At 39.8% G+C, this 14,252-nt stretch overlaps 1 protein-coding gene and 1 long non-coding RNA gene across 3 annotated transcripts in view; one reads left to right on the top strand and one right to left on the bottom strand.

Moving 5' to 3' along the window:
* The window catches only part of trabd2b (TraB domain containing 2B), an 85,689-nt gene that overhangs the window by 7,014 nt on the left and 64,423 nt on the right, over positions 1-14,252 (bottom strand). The gene's annotated exons all lie outside the window — the stretch shown is intronic.
* LOC144991952 (uncharacterized) overlaps positions 10,125-14,252 on the top strand; it is an 89,621-nt gene continuing 85,493 nt past the window's right edge. The window contains exon 1 of the long non-coding RNA XR_013655641.1: positions 10,125-10,629. This is a non-coding gene — a long non-coding RNA (uncharacterized LOC144991952). The remainder of the gene's footprint in view (positions 10,630-14,252) is intronic.

The raw sequence follows: 14,252 nt of genomic DNA, 5'->3' as shown, positions 1-14,252 counted from the left end.
GCACAAACAATCATAAAATGATCTTGTATGAAGAACAAGGCTGTGGAACAGAACCAGTTCAAATCTAAAACCATGTCTAAACATAAAGGAGTTTAAGAACAACTATAGACATATCTTATTCATAAACATGATGAAAGATAAAAAAAAGTAAAATATTTACGAATAGAAATCGTGCAGAATCGCGTGACGATGCATTGGGGTTTGTTAGGGACTAGGATTGAAACTGAGAGTGAGTTTGTGTCGGATGTCGTGCATATTTACCTATAAAAGTAGTTCTATGTGTATATACGTGAATTTTAAACTGTATTTGTACTCATAAGACAGGGAACGGGAATACATAAGTTCTATGATATTAATATACTCCTTTCACTGTATTTGTTGTATTCCTATTTAGTTTCCCTTTTCCCACAAAGTATGTGTGTGTGTGTGTGTGTGTGTGTGGGGGGGGGGATGATATTAAATCATTTTCTCATATTTCCTATGTTCTTGAACCAAACACTGCTAATGCTAATCCTTTTTCCCTGATTGTCTTTGATCAGCCAGTACACGCCCAGCCCAGCAATGATGTGAGCAGCCTGACATCACCTCTGCTGAGGCACACGTGTCCAGGGAGGAATGCCCCTATCGGAGCTCACACACATGCATGTACGTGCACATGCTGGAATTCACACACACAACTGAGCTGCTGTGTGTTACTGACAACATGAGGACAATATTACAACTCTGTCAAACCTTCCTCACCCTCTGCAGATTTGTTTTTTTTGTTATTATTTTTATTCAATTTCCCCCTTAACTGTCAAAGACAGAGGTCTGCAGCCCGGCATGTTCTTGGCAGCTATGTTCAAAAGCAGCTCTGGGATTAATAATAATAATAATAATAAACTTTATTTATGTAGCACTTTTCGAAATCCAGATTACAAAGTGCAGTACAGTTAATATGAGACAAAATCAGTGTTAAAAACAGTTTCCAGTATGGAGAAATAAAACCAGCACACATATGAGATGGTGATAGTGGTTAGAATCAATAAAATAGATAAATCAGTAAAATCAATAAAATCAAGAAAACAATGAAATCGATAAAATCAATAAAATCAATAAAATACAATGTTTAGATTTAAGAACCAATAAAATCATTAAAAGCACACCTGAAGAGGTAAGTTTTTAAAAGAGATTTAAATACTGGTAGGGACCCAGCGAGCCTGATCTCTTCAGGGAGACTGTTCCAGAGTGTTGGGGCTCTTACAGCAAAGGCCCTATCTCCCCTGGTCTTCAATCTAGATTGTGGGATTGTTAAAAGGCCTTTTGCCAAAGATCTAAGATTGCGACCAGGTACGTAAGGAGTGAGATCGGCTATATATTTAGGGGCCAGACCACAGAGTGCTTTAAAAGCAATCAATAAAATCTTAAAATCTATTCTAAAACGGACTGGGAGCCAGTGCAAAGACGCTAAAACTGGAGTGATGTGGTCTCTCATTCTGGTTCCAGTTATGAGTCTGGCGGCAGCATTTTGGACTAACTGGAGTTGATACACACTCTGCTGTGAAAGGCATGTGTAGAGTGCGTTACAATAGTCCAAACGGGAAAAAATGAAAGCATGAATCACCATCTCAAGACATTTTTTTGATAGGAGGGGGGTTATCCTGTATAACCTATGTAGTTGCCAGAAATAAGATTTGACCACTGATTTAACATGTGTCTCCAGATTAAGATCAGTATCAAAAATCACCCCCAGATTTCTGCAGCTTGAAGAAACATTGTTCGATAGAGACTCCAATTTCGAAGCCACACCATGTCGGGCCTCAACTGAACCAAAAATAATCACATCAGTTTTGTCCATGTTCAACTGCAGAAAATTTTGGGCCATCCAGGTTTTAATATCAGCAATGCAGCTATTGAGATTATTTAAAAGACCAAGGTCACCAGGTTTAAAAGATAAGTACAGTTGCGTATCATCGGCATAAATAATGAAAATTAAGGTTATGTTGGCGTATTATCTCCCCCAGTGGTAACATGTAAATTGAAAATAGCAGAGGTCCCAGTACCGAACCCTGGGGAACGCCACATGTCATTTTCACCTTGGATGAGCAAGAATTGCCGATGAAAACATTAAAAAACCTGTCCGATAAATAAGAATAAAACCAGTTAAAAACTGTGCCAGAAAACCCAACCCAAGATTTTAAACGTTGTAATAAAATGGAGTGGTCCACTGTATCAAATGCTGCACTGAGATCTAAAAGAACTAAAATCGATATTTTTCCTGAGTCTGCAGCCATTAAAAGGTCATTCATTACTCTCAGCAAGGCAGTCTCTGTGCTGTGGTTGGCCTTAAACCCAGATTGAAGGGTCTCAAATAATTTATTTTTTATTTAAAAAGGAAATTACCTGCTCAGCTACTAGCTTTTCCAGGATCTTAGCCAAAAAAGGTAGTTTTGAAATTGGTCTGTAATGCTCAAAGCAACTTGGGTCCAGGGAGGGTTTTTTCAATAGTGGCTGAATCATAGCAGCCTTAAAATCATCTGGGACTGTGCCAGTTGAAAGAGATGTGTTCATTAAGAACAGTATGTGGGAGCTAACAGATCCATATATTTCTTTAAAAAATCTAACTGGCATAATGTCCAGAGAGCAATGGCATGGTTTCATTTTATAAACAATCTCAGAAAGAGTGTTGGGGGAGATTGCCTGAAAGTCTTCAAACATTCACTGTGGGTCTTGCAGGTGGAGTTGGCAGAAAAGGAGGTGACAGAGATTTGGTAATGGATATCTGAGACCTAATGTTAGAAATTTTGTTAATAAAATGATTTGCAAATTGCTCACAGATTACTGGGGAAGTCGGTAAATTGCTAGTATGTGGGGCTTCACTTAGCTGATTAATGACCTTAAAAAGTACCCTGGGATTATTTCTATTGGTATTAATTAATTGTGAGAAGTAGTCTGATCTTGCCTTTTTCATTTGACGGTTAAAATTATTCATGTGGTTTTTCAGGGTTTCTAAGTCCACAAATGATTTAGAAGCTTTCCACTTGCGCTCAGCTCTGCGACAAATTCTTTTCGAGTTGCGAATACTGTCAGTCATCCAAGGCAGATTTTTATTTTGGACTTTTCTCAACCTGAAAGGGGCAATTTGGTCCAGGTTGCGTGCAGTTGCTGAGTTAAAATTTGATAAAATACTGTTTGCATCAGAATTTAAAACCAAAGGGGCCGAGAAAATATTTCCAAAATTTGCTGCAGTAGATGAGTTGAAGACACGTGAGTAAATGAAATTAGCCTTAGACTCAGGAGGATTACCATTTAGTTCTGGAGAAAATAAAATGCACTTATGGTCAGACATGATAAAATCCATACATGACACATTGGGGACTGGGATCCCACATGTTAAAATAATGTCTAGTGTATGACCTTTGATATGGGTTGATCCAGTGATAGCTCGATTAGTTTTGTTGTAGGGACTCAAAAAATCTGACAGGATTAAACGGAGAATTAAAGATCCACTCTTAAAGATCCACTCCGGTCATCTTTTGAAAAAGTTTTCCCAGTGATCTCTAAATCTATGCAGTTTTTGCTAAAATGAAAATACCTGTGCGCTTGTCTAGGACATAGTTTCTGCAGAACGGCAGGAGTCCATTCATTAGAAATTTGCCACTGGGCAACCCCTAGTGGCAACACACTCTTTCCAGCTAGTTTACAGCCACTCACACCCCTAAAATCACATTACCACTGCAACAAAAATGGTGGGGAATATACAATGAAAATAAAGACGTTCCAAGATCTATTTGGGAGCTTGTGACCCATCCAGTATTTTTCTACTTCATAAATACGACCTTTTTCAAAAGCTATTGTTATTATCATCCGCTCCTGATTTACAACAATTTGAATTTAAAAAAAAAACTTAATTTTCTGCATATCTGTCCTCCATCAAATCATAAAACCCATAAAATAACACACGTTCCTTTTTTTAAAAACACCATTTTCATTGGAATGGGTCTTTAAGTGGAGGTTTCTTTGGCTGATTATATCTGCTAAACTCATACAGATGAATGTTCTCAGGTGCAGGAACATTACATGTCTTCAAAAACAGAGGTGCCAACAAAAATGGTAAAAACTATAAATATCTACGTCACCTTTAATCCTTTTTCTAAAGATTCTCTTTCTGGGCAGTAGGTTAATTTACAACTTTTCTTACCTTTTAAACTTTTACTTAGCAGGTAGGGCTGCAATGTGACGTAGTGGCATCTTCTCCCCCATGCATTTTTCTCTGGACTCTTTAGCTTCCCACAGTCCACAAACATGCTCGATGGATGGATGGATGGATGGATGGATGAAGCAGGTAGATTTATTTATCTTTTAACAACAATTGGATGGTAACGACACACACATGGCTAATATTTAAGCTTAGTGAAGACTAACCTTCAAGTTTGAAGAAACCTTCTGATCCTTTTTTTTTCTTTTTCTTTTTTTTGCCAGATTGAACAAACGGCAAAAACAAAAGACTTTTGTTTTTCAAGAGATGAATATCTTTGAAGAGACTCTGGTTTTGACTGAGTCAAATTTTTGAGTCCCTGGAAGTGGGCTAAAAATGGTCCAAGTAAAGTCACTCTCTGTGAAGATGAAGGCACCAAATATCTTTTTGCTCTTTTGCTTCTTCAACATTCTTCTTTTTCTTTCATCTCTTCTCCCTCACAAGATGTTTGAGCCAAAGTAGGCACACTGAGTGACTGCCTACTGATAGATTTAACTCACCTCTTTTTTGTGTCAGGCAGCTATTTCATTAATTTCTCCCAGCCAGGAGCAGAATGGTGTCCTGTGTGTTGGCCATGTGTGAGGTCAGGTCTCTATTGCACACGCTGACTTCCTTTGCTCTGCTGCCATTTTAACACACAGATCTAGAACCAGAGTGTGACACATCTTCTGTTTGTGTGACAACCCAGCAGTTCTTCTACCAAGTGGGTAAACAACCACAGGCTTTTCTGTGATTCGTGTATTTTTAATTTTGCTCTTGGGAATGCTGCATTGGTCGTGTCCGGGGTCATAAACATGCACGCACAACTTTAACGGTTTACTGTGCACGCAAGCGAAACAGAGGAGCAATGCCAGGACTTTGATCTGAGCCCGAAGAGCCGAAAAAAGCCACACATGCATGCAAACAAGCTGTTGTTCTCAGGCTGAAAAGAACACTTCCTAAATTTAAACCTTTGAACTTGAGTTGGAAAAACTGCATTAGGGTTCAATTTGTCAATAACAGAGGACTTTCCTCCTTAAAATCTGTTTTTTTTTTTTGTTTTTTTTTGTGGCAACATAAGCTTTCCAACCACAACAGTCGCATTTGAAGTGTTTGTTTCCGATATTGTGTTTCATCCCGATGTGCGGCTGGGACGTTAAAGACTTTGAATGTGTGGGTTCGTTTGTGTCCAGACAGTAAATGGTGTGGTGCTTCTGAAGCACAGAGCAGTCCTAACAAACAGTTTCAGGTAAGGAGATGTCAAGCGACGCCTGACATTGAGGATGCAGGGGCCACAAATCCTTCTGCTACTGCCTTTGCAGTATCTGATTGGCTGAACACAACGAATCAATCAACGGAATTCTGAGTGTATGTGGACAACAAGCATGATAGGACCTCAACAGCTGCAGTTGCTCTATGCTTTCCTAAAACATGCTGCTACCTGAGGATTGGGGCTGCATGATACGAGTAAAACTCGCAATTTGCAATATTAATGATCAATATTGCGATGATGATATAACTGGAGATACATGAACAGAGAGCAAAACAACCAAAAGCATAATTTCCATTTCACTGCAAAGGTTTAATTTAAATAATAGTCAACTTAACTTAAATTATACTCCAAATGGCCCTCATCTACACGGGAGGCGAGCATCTAACATAAAAGGGCTCAATCCGATTGGTCAACAATGTGAAGGGGTCCAAATGATTGGTTCAAATGCATAAATGGATTTATTTGATTCATTGAATACTTCAAGTTGCCATAAGATTGTTTTGCACATTTAAGGTTACCATTTATCGAATTTGTCGCCGTCTTTTGTGGTTTGCATATTGCCCAGCTTGATATTGCGATAACGATAAATTTACAATTTATTGTGTAGGCCTACTGAAGATGTTACTTACCACACACTGATCAGTTTCAATATATCTATCTATCTATATCTATATATACCTACTAAATGTCACAAAACAGGCAGACGGCTGGTTCCAATTGCAGCAAGTTTAGTAGCTCAGCTACACGTCCACAAAGCTAAATCAGCGGCAGGCAGGCGGGGGTCAATGTGAGCATGGAGGCATCAGAGAAGAAACAGGAGTAGTCAGGATCCAGGCGAGCTTCGAGGCAGGCGGCAGGCAAACGTTGTCAAAGACGCAACAGGTTTCAGGAAATCAGAAGATCAGGTCAGGATATGATGCTCAGTGATGCAGGCAGAGTGGCACAAACAATACTTTGCACTGAGTGAGGCTCAGTACAGCTGAAAAGTACTGTGAAGGTTGCAAGTGAAAGTCATGTGTGTGGCATCCAGAAATTGTGCGCTGGGGTTGCTGGGAGATATTAAAGGTTTTATTATTATTTGACCATTTTGGGCACAGTTTCATTACAACTGTTTGCTCTGTAATGCCTTTGTCAGAACTACCCTTCCGAGTGAAAAATGGTCAAAAACCTGTACGCATCAGGATAGTGGCCTGCCCAAAATATCATGGTTGTACTAGTATATTTAAAAATACAGGCTTAAAAGAACAATTTTTTAAACAATGGAATTCTTGACTCAATAACTATAAGCAGAGAACAGGGAAAAACACAGCTGCTACTCTTTAAAAAAAATAAAAATAATTATTATTTATGATGACATGTGACCATTGTCTCTTTTAAAGCATGACCTTTGATTAGGTGGACCGGAAAGAGTGTAAACATGCGAATGTATGTATATAAAATGATCAAGAAGCAAAATACCTCTAAGCCACTTCAGCCACAGAAGGGAAGAGATGGACAGAAAGGAAAGCATGAGATACAACAAATTAACCTCCCGCCCCCCCTAAAAAACCTTCATGTGGGTGTTTTCGTTTGTAGATTTGTAATGACGGTACAAGTGGAGATGAAGGAGGGGAAGTTTTTGTCCAATTCAAGATGTTTCTGAATGTGTGTGTAGGAGTAAATAGCAGCTAAATGAAAGGAGATTCATGGAAACTCCTGGACCACCGTGATTCACAAAAGGAACTTCAGCACGCCTTTCTGTCCTGTCCCACAGCGGTCCCGGACTGATTCTCGAAAACTCATCAAAATTTGCTTGTACCAGGTGAAATTGAATTTTGGGTGCACTGAACACCCCACCACCCAAAAAAAATGACGACATCACGGCGGGAAAAAACATCAAGAACTGAATCGAGCCAAAATCTCTTATGGGGCTCAAATAATAATTTCTAAATCCACCAATGAAACCAAAGCACACGTATCAGAGATATCTAAAGAAAGTTTTAAAATTATTATGGAACGGGCACAGAACCTCTGACTTGGCGGTCATTTTGTGACAAAGTGTGAAAGTTTACAATATTCCCACAACATGGGTAAATGAAACGGGATCTTCACAAAATGTTTCCAACGAGCTGCCAGGTTAAGTCCAACACAGTTTCAGTGACCTCTAACCTCAGGAACAGGCCGCCATCTTGGATTGAACAGAAAATTACCCTCAGTACCTTCTACAAATTTAAACTCCTCCATCAAACTATCGCCTCCTTACTCCTCTGGCATCATCAGGAAGCTACTTGGGAAAAAAATCTTGGTTTTCCTATTCGTAGATTTTGAACGGCGCTGGCGTGGTGAGCTCGCAACAGTGGCATTGCTCGCACATTTTTCACTGGAATATTGTGGAAATGTAGTACATGAATTGTTGGCTAAAGTTGAGCAAAATCATGTGACATACAATGACTATGTTAGGAATATGGGTGTGGTTAACAAAAAAGGAAAAGTGTTTTTTCTTTATGTATTTGTCACTTGCAGCCTCCTACCAGGGGGGGCAGAGGGGGAGAGTAAGGCAGGTGTGGCAGCCTCTCAGCCAGTAAGGGCAGGTCAAAGGGTTGGGTGGGTGGCGTCTGCTTTAATTTAGTTTGTTTTCAGGCCAAAAGTCAAGAGAAAATTGTTGCAAATGTCTTTACTTAAAATTAAAAGTGAGACAAAAATGAATTCATCTGGCAAAATATGAAAAAATAAAACAACTTATTTTATAGAATTAAGGTTCAGAAATGCTGAATCTTCTCTAAAGAAACAATGAGCATCACTGACAGGCTGAACCCCCCCCCCCCCCCCCCCCCCCGGATCACTGGCACGAGCAGATGAATCCTCAGCATTTCTGCATGGGGAGTAAAGAAGTGCTCAGTTGTCCATTCCTCTTCTTCATGGTGACTTATTTCCTTAATGTAGAAAGACGTCAGTCTGTATCCCTGCCCGGCACTGAGGTGCTGTGAATGACACCTGCTGAAAGACGCTCGTGTCCAAGTTCTGCTTGATGTTCTGGTGGAACGCAAAGATCAAGAGCGCTGTGGGGATCAGATCCAGAGGCCGACCGCAGCATGTGTTGGGCCTGACATGGGGCCATGCTAAAAAAAAAGGCTGCAGAGAGGGTTCAGTGCTTCATTCTGTGCAGCTTTAAAGTGATTCCCCACATTTGAATATTTTGACAGCAGCTTGCTGTTCCAGCTTTTACAGCTATCCCTTTGAGATGAAGAGAAAAAAACGAGTGGAAACACACAGGAGCACGGACAAAATGGAAGTAGGGGCATTAAGGAACAAAGAAGCACAACGCAGCTAGAACTATTTAATGAAACTTGCCACCGTTGTTTATTTTGGTTCCTTGAGCAGTGGCATTTGTGCACAATAATGAGGTAGTGTCATGGAAAAAGCGAAGACATTCTCAGAGCCATAAAATGCCTCTTTTGTTTAATAACCGCCTCATTTCCTTTTATCAAATCGTTTGTAAATATTCATGTTTCGGTGACTACAGCATTTAGACTCATTTGGTTTTCTTGTGTAGAAATAAATAAAATGGTTTGTTTAAATAGTAAAATACTTGTGTCTGTGCCTGCTGCTACAAATTTCTCTCTGACCATGATCTCAGTGAACCAAAGCAAGCACGATGAAATGTGACCGTGGCTGTATTATGCACGTCTGAGTCTGCACTGTGTGAGACGAAGGTCTCAGATCAGAAGTTTCTCAGCATCTCGAGCCCGGCTGCTTTTCAGTCTTTCCTTTTAGTCGGGATCCGATTTACACCTGGAACAACAGGTGGAAGCAGTTAAAGACTGCTGGCGGTCCACTGGAAGTGAGCCGTGTTGTTGTTTTTGCACTCGCGTCGTCAGAGACGGATGAGAACGTTTTCCTTATTCTAAATGTTTTAAAGAGGAGATTTTAAAGCTTTCTTCTTAAACAGAATGAAACTTCCTGGAACACGAGAGGATCCTCTTTCAGCTGCAAATGGAGTGTGTCATCTTTGAATGAGTTAATGAGCAGCACGGATTTAATCATCGAATGGAATTAACTACGAGTCACAATAAATATTCTGCTCTTGAAGCTGACTGTGCTATGACAAATAACAATGGTTGGTGCAAGCAGGACATAACTGAACTCTGATGAATATTCAGTTTTTTGGTGTTTTTAACAGGTTGTTGTGGCATTTTTCTCATGATGGAGGATAAACACTATATTACTAAAAGTATTCGCTCACCCATCATTTGGATTCATGCAGACTGGTTTTCCAAACATTTCTGAAAGAATGGGACGCTCTCAGTGAGTTCCAGCGTGGAACTGTCATAGGACGCCACCTGCGCGACAAATCCAGTGGTGACATTTCCTCAGTGGATGCTGAAGAACTTAGTGCAAAGAGGTCGCCAACTTTCCGCACAGTCAATGGCTACAGAGCTCCACACATCATGTGACCTTCGGATTAGCCCAAGTACAGCAAGAGCTTCATGGAACGGGTTTCCATGCATCCTGTGATTCCATGCATTTTTGGGCTATACAAATAAAATTGAATTGAATTGAATTGAATCACAACTAAAGGCTTGATACATTTTATTGGTGAGGAAGCAAAACAAGAAATTCCTTTTCTAAGAGACAAAAGACCATTGTTTAGGGGAAGAAAAGTTTATTTCAATGGACAATGTTCCCAAATCTGCTTGTGATAAAAAACTGTGAGTACTAATTTGATTTCCTAACTTTTTTTTTTTTTTTATAGGGGACTTGAATCAAGCTTATTTAACTGATTTTCTATTGAAAACATCAAATCCACTCACATTCTGGCCACTTGATCAGTTTTTCAGAGTAAAGTTAACTTCCTGTTTTTGGGCATTTTAATTGTAGACATCTCAAACATGTCAGCTGTTTTCCCAGCAGATCTATGGCTCCATTTTGAAGAACAGGTCTGTCGACCAATCAGAGGCCAGAAGAGATGGGCGGCTCAAACGAGCTGCTGAGCTGCATCACATCCCTGTGCTGGACAAACTCTTGAATGTTTGTGTCAGTCATCACAGCTAAAGTCAGCAGCAGAAAGTATGTTAGCTGCAGTTTGATCACACAGAATACTTAGGGGGGGGTCTTCTGAGGACTTTTCAGCCGCTTTTGGAACCCCCAGAACGCATCAAAGGTAAGACAGCGTGGTTTATTGTAATTATCTTTGTCCACTGCTGTGTTGGCTCATAACTGGGCCAGCTGCAGAGCGGCAGCCTTCCAGCAATGAGGCACAGGTGGAAACCCTGACGTGTAACCAGGAAGTCACAACTGTTTGATTTCTAGTGGATTCTGGAGTCTGATGGAGGAATTTGGGGATTTTTAGATCTGTAGATCAGAGCTGCCCAATCCTTGTCCTCCAGATCTTTCTGCACTGCTGTCTGCTGAGTAGCTGATTCAGGTGTCTCTTCATTCTGAGTGATTCAACACAGCTGATCTAGGTAATCAGAAGAAGAAGAAGTGCAGGGATAGTTGTAGAGCAGGCAGGGTGGTAGATCTTGACCCAGATTAGGTAGCCTTGCTGTGAATAATTGTCTGCATGGCTTCCTTTTTTTAAAAAGAAAAAAACCTGACCTGTAAAGAAGCACAGAAGTAAATGCGTGCTGTTCTCTTTGTGTGTTTATACATTGGAATTACTGCTTGCGTTTTAACAGTCTTTGGTATGGATAACAACTCTTGTTACTGCCCTACAGCTGATTATCTAATCACCACTTTGGTAAACTGGATGGTAGGATTGGACCTGCATAATAGTTGAAGTCTGAAGCTGCGTTCACGTCGAACGCGATTTGTGCACCAGGGGCAGCCGCTTTCCATGTAAAGTCAATGTACAGAAACTTTCAGAAGTCCTGCGACATGATTTCAGCACCGGGCCCAATGCAGCAGTGTCTCAGGCGGTGCGATGAAAAGCCGCATTCATTCTGTTCCTCAGAACATATGGTTCATAGATTGCTTGACAGAAAAAAAAGTAATGACAAACAATTCAAAAACCTATATCAAGCAAACTCAACATTTTGAGCTTTAAAGTGTATCATAATAACAATGTTAAAAAAAAACAACCCCAAATCCATTTACGCATTAACAAGTTCTCCTCTAAAAACCTGGTATCTGAGCACCAGCCCCTCCCAATCCACAAAAACTAGTGGGTTCTCACATTGTGACATCACAAAGTGAGGAACCGCCCCTTCCAGGAAGAGTCGCTGCCAGCCCCAGTCTAACACACACCCACTTTTTCCGTGGAGCTAGCGGTGATCGGCTACACACTTTCCTTTTCTATGCACAATATGATCATCTGACTGTGGAAAAGTTCAGATGTTGTCCAAACGCGCTACAGACGCCGGCTATAGGTCAACTGAACGAAATGAGCGGCACCCACAAGAAAAGAAAAGCGGAGCCTCAGAGTTCGAGTCGTCTTACTTCCTGGTAGGCAAATGAGCTGCGAAAGTAAAATCATATTTCATTTAAAAAAAAATTTTTTAGTGTGCCAAAGGTAATATGTTATCATATATATATATATATATATATATATATATATATATATATATATATATATATATATATATATATATATATATATATGGAAATAATTTACTCTGAAAGGCTTAAGAAAAGCATGATATAGGCCCTTTAGGCCACGAATTGTGACAAAAAAGTTTGTAGTTCACAGCTTAGTGTGTATACAATACAATTTAAATCTAACCATAATATAATTTTATCTGATACAGTTTAGCGCATCCTGGTGCTATATGTAAAGCATTGTGTGTCCTTTAATCTAAAGGGATGTACCTCACACAGAGATCATTTTATTTTCCGATATTACCTTCTGCAGTTGAAGTTAAAACTCTTCCACAAAGTTGCCATGGCTGCTAAAAAGTCGAGCTCTACAAAAGAGAAATGAGCGCAGCCAGATTTCTGGGAGTCAAGGTTGTAATACATCCTGGCATGATGGCATGATAAAATTTTACGGCCTGTTATGGCCAATGGGAAGCTGGGACCAGGAGAGACGGTTACAGGACCATAAATTTATGCGTCAGCGTCTTGAACGTGGGATAAGACGAGAATAGAGGAAGTGATTTGTGATCAGAGCCACAGAGAGACCCATTTAAATTGGGCTAATAAATCTTTTAGGATCTTTTTCCTTAATATCTGTAACTCAAAGGCCTCATTTGTTTAAACCTTCCACCATTTTTCCATTCATCTTTTGTTCTTATATTAATACTCTTTTAATTGAGGAGACAATACTAAAATGTTTAACTGTATGTGCACATAAGACAAAATGTGGCTGCTGCATACAAAGTTCTACACATGCTTTCCATTTGAACTTTGCCTTAATTGTGCTCTTTTTCTGACATTTTACGTTTTCTGACTTTTTTTTTTAAAGTGTGTAGATTTGACATGGCTTACAGGCTTAATATTAGACAAAATTGTGACTCAAAGTTCCCATAATTCTTTCATAAGTAACCAGTATTTCTACATCCAGTAGAAAGCAGCCACAGTGCCTGGCTGGTATAGCTGCTGCTGAGGGGAATTGAGCAACAATTACACGCAGATCGAGAGCAGAACATGTCAATAAACAAGCAGTGTGACTTATCCCTGCCTACATATTCACACCTTATTAACGAATCCTTTCCTCTCCTTTCCTCCATGAACTGGAGCATTTATTGGATGTTTTTAAAACCAGCTTGCAATGCGTTTTTGTGCCAGGGGGACACATTGCACCAATGAAGCCTCGTTAGCTCTAAAAACTCCAGAGTTCAACCAACAGGCTAACGCTAATGGGTCCTTTCACTCAACACCAGCTGTCAGCCTTGTCGCACACGCTGGGCCTGTTGGTGACTCATGTTCACCTCTCAAAGTTACGCAAACAGAAAGCTGCTTTTCTGAACGACAAAACTTTTAACACAACTAAGCCCCGTCTGAATGAACCTCAGTGTCCTAATCCTTTTTTTCGTCTGGTCTTTTACAGCGATTTGAATAAATGAAATACTCAGAAATGCAAATTCGAGTTTAACTTTCTTTACATCATTATACAAGAACGTGTTAAAAACACCAAAAGCACCACTGGAGTGGGTCTTTTAGGGTTTCAAATTACTATCATCAATAATCAGTTTGATCAATTAAATAGTTTCAGAAGTTTTTAATGGAGGGGAAAATGGGGCGGGCAAACCTTTTGACTCGGGGGTGGGGGGTGGGGGGGGTGTCTGAAATTTAACAGACGGGCCGGATCAGCAGAGTTTTTGTTGGGTCATCCACCTCATAAGAGGAAGAAATAACCTGGAATATAAACAAATACATGCTTTAACTTAAATAAAATTGGAATATTTTTCAGTTTTAGTTTTGTTTTCTTATTTTAATGCCAATTACACCGATGGGTTGAGAGAAATGCTGCATTCATGTGGTGTTGGAATGATTGGAAGCCACATTTTCCAACACCCCATGAATGCAGAAGGATTTCCTGCAGCTAATCAAAGGTATTTGTTCTTTCTATGGGGAGACACCAGAATTACAGGGAAAATAAAACATGAATACGGATTATCAATATAAGTTATTCCATTTTGGTGGGCCAAATTAAACAGTTTGTAGGCATTATTTCTTTGTCCATTTTCTGACAGAAGACAGTATTACGGGTAGCAAAGAAGAAAAACTAACGTTTTTAATGGAGGGGAAAATGTGTGCTGTCCAATGTCCGTGTACCTTTAGAACCACATGAAATTGTTAGAACATTCTACGTTTTTTCACTTATTTGACCTGACATCATTTCAC

Source organism: Oryzias latipes, chromosome 4 (genome assembly GCF_053564925.1).
Source record: "Oryzias latipes strain Hd-rR chromosome 4, Olatipes_Hd-rR_3.1".
NCBI classification, from domain to species: domain Eukaryota; kingdom Metazoa; phylum Chordata; class Actinopteri; order Beloniformes; family Adrianichthyidae; genus Oryzias; species Oryzias latipes.
Note: the sequence above shows the minus strand (reverse complement) of the source record. Positions and strands in the feature narration are given on the sequence as shown.